At 43.5% G+C, this 8,287-nt stretch overlaps 1 protein-coding gene across 2 annotated transcripts in view; it reads right to left on the reverse strand.

Moving 5' to 3' along the window:
• sgk3 (serum/glucocorticoid regulated kinase family member 3) overlaps positions 1 to 4,641 on the reverse strand; it is a 32,843-nt gene extending 28,202 nt beyond the window's left edge. The window contains exon 1 of one of the 2 annotated variants that reach the window (XM_088918729.1): positions 4,375 to 4,641. The gene's annotated coding sequence lies outside the window, so the exon portion shown is untranslated. Of the gene's footprint in view, positions 1 to 3,051; positions 3,284 to 4,374 lie in introns of those variants that run through there. The other variant, XM_088918730.1, reaches the window with a different exon arrangement.
• Between the last annotated feature and the right edge of the window lie 3,646 nt (positions 4,642 to 8,287).

Here is an 8,287-nt window from a genome sequence, read left to right on the forward strand (position 1 = left end):
ATAACGTACCCCTGAAAAAGAAACAATGCATCCACTATTTTCTAAAGTGCTCCTAGACAAGTGGCCTCATGGATAAAGCCAACTACTGAAAAGTGTTTTTTCTGGCTGGAATTTAAAGACTGATGCTTTGTGATCTCTTCAATAGCTGCGGTAGAACAGTATTATATTTAGGCTACATAACCATATGACCTGTAGCTGTAAAAAAAACATGTAGCTGTGGCTGTTTTTCATAAATGGGTAGCACTCCAAGACACAACAGTATTTTAAAAGTTAAAATGCATACAGAAGAGAATGTTATACAGTGCCTTGCAAACGTATTCAGACCCTTGACCAATTCTCTCATTTGACTTAACTACAAATCCTATTCTGACATTTAGTTGTCTGTGAAATTTTTATTTCTAAGCACTGAAACTCAAAATTAATTATTTTAATGGGACATTGTTTTATGTTAGAAAATACTCTTAAGAAAAATTTAAAAACTGAAATATGCTGTTTGCATAAGTATTCAATCCCCACATTTCAATATTTGATCAAGGGGTCTGAATACTTTTGCAGGGCACTGCTTAAATTATATTCTAAAATGATGTACTTGCAATAATATGACAATCAGCATAGTCTTTTATTAAATGTGTTATTATGCATGTCGAGATACTGTGCTACATACAGAACTACAGGAAGAACTCATCCTCCTGCTCTTTTACAGTACCATGCAAAAGTATTCACCCCCTTCCAGTGATGAATTAGAAATTATGTATGTGCTGTTCTTAAAGTGAATATGTTTTACAGAACATGATTGCTAAAACAAAATCACCTTAATGAATGAAGGAAGTAAACTGAATGAATTGTCAACAAGACCTGCAAAGCAAAATAAAAAAAACCTAAATGCAAACATTTTCACCCTCCTGAATCAATACCTGGTTGAAGCATCTTTGGCAGTAATTACAGCTCCAAGCCCGTGTGCAGATGTCTCGAGCTCAAGCTCTGCTAAGGTGGCTGAGGAATGTTGATGGACAGCAGTTTGTGTGAGTGTCCTGCGTTGTTCTTTGGGCCACTGTTTTGCTGACAGGTGAATTTTCATCCCAGATTTCGATTTTTGGCAGACTGAAGCCGGTTTTCCTCTGAGATTTGCCCGTACTGGACTTTGCACCATCCATTTCCCCCTCAATCTTAACAAGCTTCCCAGCCCCTGCTGATGAGCGACAGCCCCAGAACAAACCGCAGTCGCCGCCACGCTTGACAGCAGGGATGCCGACTGAGGGATGCTCTGTGCTGAGCTTGCGTCAGACATAAAGCTGTGCATTTTTGGTCTATGTTTGGTTTTGTTTTTTGGGGTTAAATTTTGGTTGAAATTGAAACCCCAATTTGTCTCGTCTAAACACAAATCGCCTGCCACTTGTCTGCAGGATCGCCTCGACACTTTTTTTCAAACTCCATGCGGGATTTCCGATGGGTTTGCCACTCTGTCATACAGACCAGCTTTGACTCACGGACCTTTTCTCCCCTGACAGCCACGGAAGTCTAGCCTTTTCAAAGTCACGCTGCTCGGTATGGACGGGCGTCCTGATCTGGGGAGTGCCTGGGCTGCTCAATACACCTTCCTCTTCCTAATGATCCACTTTACCATGTTCAAAGGGCTATTCTGTGTTGTACTACAACTTTATCCCTAAGCTGTTCTTAAAGATCCCTGGGCTTCACATTGAAATACTGTCTTGAAATTCACCACCTGACTGAGGGACCTAAAAGAGAGAGCATTTACACTGAAATCATGTGAATCACGACTGCACACAGAGACCATTCAATAATGGTGTGACCAGGCATAATACTTTTGTGCATCTGAACTAATTTAGGGGGTGAATACTTATGCAAGAGTGCAAAAGTGTTAAGCTTGAGCTCTCACAGCCCTGCTTTTATGTTAAGAGTTCAGCATTCAAGGGTATTTTTGCATTAAAAAATGGCTACTTATCATTTGTAATGCAACAAAATGGGACATCAATGGAAGGGGGTAAATACTTTTGAAATGCACTATATCTCACAGCACAAAATTGAAAACGTCCACCTCCTAAGTACATAAACACTCATATTTATACGCAAATACCTGGACCGCAGGGTGGTGCGATGCCACAGTGGTTAGGATTGCATTGGCGAAGGGATCAATTCCCAGGGTGCTGTCTGTGTGGAGTTTGCATGTTTCTTCCAGTGTACGCGTGGCTTCCCTCTGGGTGCTCCAGCTATATCCAAAGACATGCTAGCAGGCTAATTGGCATCTGGGAAACGTGGCCCTAATGTGAGCGTGCGTGTCTGTGTGTGCGCCAGGCTGGACTGGCGTCCCACCCAGGGTGTACCCTGCCTAGCACCTGGTGCTTGCTGGGATAGGCTCCAGCTCCCCTGTGACCCTGAACTGGGTAAAGCGGTTAGAAAATGACTGAATGCTGGGAAAGCCCACCATCATTTCTGAATGGTAAACAAAACTGAAAAGTACCAATATTTATAGGAATGTAGCAAACGGCAGTAAACAAGAACAGTTTAAGAGGCATGGAAAACACGGTTTGAGAATGTTGCCAGAGTGAAAGATTCGAAACAATAATTAGGCACAAATACCCTTTAATTAGGGCTGTCTGAATGCGCAGAGACAGGCCCGTCTTTGCGTTCAAGTTTGCACATAAATAAATATGTTATGCACTAAAATGGAGAACAAAGGGTTCTGGTCACGGTAGAAATGATGGAAAATCGCTGCTTTGAATTCAGGTGCTGCAGAGCTGGCGAAAAAGTCCTACAAAGGGAGGCCACACAGCTTCTCGTTCGCGATCCTCGCTTTCCCGTCGGAGTTCAGCTCCACTAAAAGTTTCATTCATCCCCCCCCCCCAAGTGACACAATGGGTGAACCTGCATACGAAGAGGTGTCACAGGACTCGGCAGACCTGCAAGTGAAGCGAAGGAGAAACAACGTTTCGGATGCGGAGCTCTCTTCGGGTAACGCGCGGCTGAAGAAGGCTCCGCAGCTGAAACGCTGCGATTCTTTTTTTTCCCCGCACTTCCCAGAGTGAAACTGACCTTTGCTTGCTCCTGTGGAACTAACGCACTCCGCACAGCTCCCCACTTCAACGTCTCCCGATCGGTCAGTCCTCCTGCTTTAATGGAGTTTTGCTGCTAACAGTGCCACAGATATCTGGTCATCTTGCAATACAGTACCCTACAGCGTGACCCAAAGGGTATTTTCCCAGGGACTGGGGACACTTCTATTGCACCATCGCTGAAACCGCTTGCAAAACCGAAACAAACATGTCAATAAGCGGATATCCCAGATAAGGCAACTCGTTTATCCCCACACTTGCAATAAGTGCAGGCAGGACTGTTTATGTCTGCAGGAAAGCAGATACCTTCAAATACCAGACTGGACACTGGCTCTTTCTGCTACTGGTTACCTGATACCCCTAACAAAAAGTCTATTTGCATGCTGCGCATTATCTTGGGAGTATGGGATCATCGCACGGCACAGTCATACTACAAGGCGACTCATTTTACAGCAAAAGCAATACCCGAACACAATATCACAGATGTTTTAATTATATTTGAACAACGTTGCTCTTATTTTTTAAACACCTCGGCCATGCAAAAAATAGTTTCAATATCTAGGAGGTTAGTATTTTCAATATGAGGTAACCGACACAATACTTTCTCAAATTAATAATGTTTTACCAAATCAAAAATGATTTTACAACATCAATATTTTAAAAAGCATTCAAAATCAGTTAAAAAATACTTCAGTCATATTATATCTTGCGGTAAGAAACTCGCTTCTTCGTTAGTGAAGGAACAGTTCAACCTATGAATCACTAAATTATTTCATTCACCTAACGTTTTTTTTTTACATTTGTAATGATTGCAAAGACGTATTCAACTTTACTTTATGAGAGTTTTTGTTGTTGTTGTCCTGTTCATCATTTAGGAATAGTAGGCACTTAGTTATGAAGCTGAGTTGCCGGTTTCCACACGTGTTGAATATGTGTACTTAATTTACATTACAAAATTAAACATGTAAAAAAAGTCATTTTTTACAGCCAACGTGTTCCGTGTGTTATCGTCAGACGTTTCTATGCATATATAAACAAACGTTTACACTAACATCATCATCTGTCTACAACACGTCAACCTTAACAGGGACAGTTAATACAAACAGGCCACACTTCACATGTGTCATGTATAGTTTCATTTTCAATTCAAATCTCATTTAACTACGTTGCTCACCGCAGTTTTACTTTAAAACACCCCGTACACCCCCGCGTCTAATTTCAATCAGTCTGAAAGAAGACCCCTTTGGAGAAAATCTATACGGCCATCAACATCACAATGACGAAGCGGTGCTTTTAAACTTACCCTTTTCTTCGTAGCAGTTTTTAAAGCCTCCTCTTCGTATTTTTCCGACTAGCCCCACAAATGTCTCGACTGGCGTGGTAGGAGATGGGACACTCGCCGTAAAGAAAGTCAAAACCCAGCGTAATTTACGCTTTACCACCCACCCACAGAACTCGCTGGAGCCCCACCAAAACCCGCAACATCCATGCCGTGCAACGTCCTGTCAAATACCAGACTTGCAGGAAAAGGTAAAAAGTTTACTCTGAAAGTGCCATTGTAATTAGTCACGGGACCAGCCGCCTGCAGGGGGAAACCGGGAAGGAAACGGCGCCCCCTGGTGGCCGTCTCTGGACAGCACCGCCGCGACGTCAGAGCAACAAAGTAACAGAGGGTCACAATCGCGGACTCGGGAACTGGGGCTGCTGTTGATCCCACATTCCAAGCTGGCGCTCCATACGACTAGCATTATTAGAGCTGTTTGTTCAGAGTACGAATGGTGTTGGGGACGTCTGTGGTACTCGCACGCGTGTGAACCTCAGTAATATCAAGAGTTCACCACGCAGCTCTGTGTTCAGACGTTACATTGAAAGAGTTAGAGATCGACTGAATGGGATCAAATGAGTGGTAAACCACGTCGACACTTTTCCATTAAACCGGAGCTCTATCAATACCTGCCGAAATGTCGCCTCTTCGTTGTGACATTCGTTTAATCGAATGGCGAGGTGTTTGAGTTCCGAGTCCAGTAAGGAATACAGAAGTGTGAACAGAGACGTTTCTATAGAAATAGAAATTGCACGTAAATCGGGAATAAAAAACTATTAAGCGACAGCAAACATTCTAATTATTTTAACGGCCCTACCTCACAACTGAACACGATCAGAATTGCTTGGATTTTAATTGAAATTAGTATGGCGCTTGACTTCTGAGACGTCAACCAGCACTGAAACGCTTCTCCCACCTGAGAGATACGTGGCATCCATTATTCCCTGTTTCATTGCACAGCCAGCAGAGAACTGAAAAACCGCTTCACCAATCGAATCGAGAGGGTACTTCCCAGAGGTCAGATTGTAAAAACCCAAGGTGGTGCCATTCAGCGGGCTTGCGTCTGACATTCTGGTCCGGGGTGCCACCTACGGGTCAACACCACTTACAGCGGTACCCTTCTCCCTGGAGACCTGCAGTCTCGGTGATGGGCAGACTCAGGCTTGCTTCGTTTCCCAAGGCAGCTAAAGATCAAGTAAAGGTTTATTCTGGGCTGAAAAGAGATGAAAAGAAAAACACAACGTTTCGGCTGTGGAGCCTGTCACACCTGAAGAGGGCTCCACAGCCGAAACGTTGTGTTTCTTTTCATCTCGGAATAAAACTTTATTTTGTTTCCTTGCAGCCTATTCATGCTGACACAGCTACCTACTTGAACTACTTTAGCTAAAGATCAGACCAGCTCCGGGACCCATCGATTTCACTCAGTTATTCAGTTTTGTTGTAACCAGATCTATAATTACCGAATTATTAGATCCGTTAAAGCAGGAGCTGGTTACATCAAAGTACTGTGGCGGAATGCATCGGAAGAGCTGATGAGCTGAGGAGCCCTGAGCCAGACGGTTGTCACCGTGTTTGTTATTGTTGTTGTTGAGGTTTCTAAAACCACCTTTATTTCCATTAAAAACAATCATCACAAAAAAAACTTGTCTGGGGTTAACCCCCTCCCCCCTTCTTAATTTCTAATAACACAATGCCTGCTCACCCTACATAAAGTCACACCAATGAAAAAAACAAAAAACTAACAGTGACCACTGTCAAACGAAACCAAGGAGTAGGCAACTCCAGCCCGTAGGAGCAGCCCTTGATTTCCATCCTCTCTCAGGCCTTAATAGCTTAACTGAACCATTAAGAAGAGGACATGTGGCCCGTTAGCCCGTTTGGTAGCGAGGTGCTTATTGACCTGAGGATCAGGTGACTTCCTTCTCGGAAAGCAGCCATGGTATCGACCAGCCAAATGGCTGGGGTGGCTTGTTCCACGCTCCCACCACCCTTTGTGTAAAGAAGCGCCCCCCCCCCCCCCCTTCTCGGTTTTAAAAGCACGGCCACAACAGTTTCCACTTGTGCCATCTGGTTGTTTGTTTCACTGTTGATTCTGATGGCATTTCCTTCCTTGGTGTCTCTGAGGATTTGCACTGAACTAGACCCCCCCCCCCGCAGTCTTCTCTGTTCAAGACTAAAGAGGTTATTTTCATCAATATAAACACCTAAGTTTTTTTCCTTCCATAAGTAGGCTCTTCAGGCGTTTACCTATTAGTATCTATGTTTTGGAAACTTGCATGTAATCCTCTATACTTTTTTTATATTTAATGTCACCTGCCAGGTATTTGTCCAGTCTTGAAATTCATCTAAACCTAATCTAAACGTTTTATTTCACGACTGCTAATCCCGCGGTTTTGGCGATGAGTTTATGAAATATACCAGATCGAGACAAAATCAGGAAGGACGGCGATACTCGTGTGGAGCGCGCACGTGTTAAACCCACGCTCCACAGACCCGCCCATCAGCGGTCTGGGCGCCCGTATTTCCATCCATACGTTTTCAATGGCCAGTGCACACAATCCAGCACACAGGCGGTGCCCAGGTTACACCCTGGAGTGACACCAGTCCAGCCCGGGGCACAGTGCGCAAATACACGGGGGCAGTCGGTAGACCATGCAAAAGTTACGCAGGTGGCTCCCCAGGGTAAAATCAGCGGTGCTCATGGCCACACCCGTGTTTGTCTACAGCTGTGATATTGTTTTTACCTTCGCTCATATTCTGATTTCCGGCTCCACTCTTTCCTGTTATTGCTGTCCGCTGTGTTAGCTCAAAAGCACGTTCCTGCTGCCGCTTGCGGGTGTAATCATTAGCGCATTTTGTAGCCCGAACAAACGCACAGAAAGGACACCACCAGGACAACCTTCCCCGGATTTAATTCCGATAAAATCCGAGGACAAGATATCCATTTTGTGGAATGAAATTGGAAAGAAGCCGTTTTGTAACGAGGAGGCTGGTCTATTTAAGCAGAATACCAAGGTCATGGGAATTGGGTATTGAACGTTGCTACATTTCAGCAGCAGTTCTGAGATAGAAGACCATCGCGAAAACAGTCTTTACAGAAATCTGATGCGTTCGAGTTCAGTGTTTACCGACTGGCACATGTTTTAAGACGCCAACACTTTTACTAGCGTAACAGTGAACAATTTGAGGTACAGTGGTAAATGCAATAATAATACAACCGGTGGACATATTACAAGAGCTTTTAAAAAGAATAAGAACTTTACTGTAAATAACAAAATCAGCTATAATTCGGAAATGAACCAGCTCACTTTGAAATTAACTGTGATCCAAAGAAAATAACTTGTATCGCTCTAACAGTGAAACAGCATAATTCTCAAAGAAAGGCACAATTTAAAATGAAAATGTCTGAAAATGTTTAACACATCAAACGTAAATAAACACGTAATACCTTAACATCATTTACAGTGAACACTATCTACAACCAGAATGTAATTTACAAGCTATGAACAAAACGTTTATAAAACACGTGCTCTCGACGTACTCTACTATGACGCCAAAAAACATTTTAAAATTTGCCTAAAATAGAAGAGAATTTCTTCTTCCACCCTTCTGCTTCAAACGGTATAGCACTAACTCCAACATAGATCGTTTCCGGAGCACTGATGCAACAAAATTAGTAAACAAAACCCTGAGCTAATTTAAAGAAACCTGGTATTTGTAGTGCACATTGCGTCTCTTCCGATAGGAAGTGAGGACATTTGTCGCAAAATAAACTACAGTTCCCGTCGACCCCTGCAAACTGGCAAATGTGCGGGTTCCTGGCAGGGGATTTTGGGTAACGTTGTTCGGTAAACAACACCGGGCTTTAAACGACAGCAAGGACATCGCTATC

This window comes from Atractosteus spatula, chromosome 6, assembly GCF_055471065.1.
Source record: "Atractosteus spatula isolate fAtrSpa1 chromosome 6, fAtrSpa1.hap1, whole genome shotgun sequence".
Taxonomy (NCBI): Eukaryota; Metazoa; Chordata; class Actinopteri; order Semionotiformes; family Lepisosteidae; genus Atractosteus; species Atractosteus spatula.